The 266-nt window shown below is 44.0% G+C and overlaps 1 protein-coding gene across 1 annotated transcript in view; it reads right to left on the bottom strand.

The window, feature by feature from the left end:
* The window catches only part of LOC119585969 (speract receptor-like), a 15,060-nt gene that overhangs the window by 9,136 nt on the left and 5,658 nt on the right, over positions 1 to 266 (bottom strand). The gene's annotated exons all lie outside the window — the stretch shown is intronic.

Raw genomic sequence — 266 nt, 5'->3', positions numbered from 1 at the left:
TCCGCATTTGGAAACTATTTCTGTCCTGATTGGCTAGCTATGGCGCCACTCGGGTGATGTCATAAGCTCCGCCCCACTTTGACATGTCACTTATGAGGCGGGAAAGCGAGGTTTGATTGTGCTGACATTTCGCTTAAATGATGTCTTGTGTGTCGCTACGCACCGCGTAAATGCGAGAAACAAAAACTTTATATCTCTTATGAATAAACAGACAGATTACATGAATGCTAGAAAAGGGAACAATGGGCAGTCCCAATAGTTTTTGG

The sequence above is a fragment of the Penaeus monodon genome, chromosome 20 (genome assembly GCF_015228065.2).
Source record: "Penaeus monodon isolate SGIC_2016 chromosome 20, NSTDA_Pmon_1, whole genome shotgun sequence".
Taxonomy (NCBI): Eukaryota; Metazoa; Arthropoda; class Malacostraca; order Decapoda; family Penaeidae; genus Penaeus; species Penaeus monodon.
This window is presented reverse-complemented; position numbering and strand designations above follow the sequence as displayed.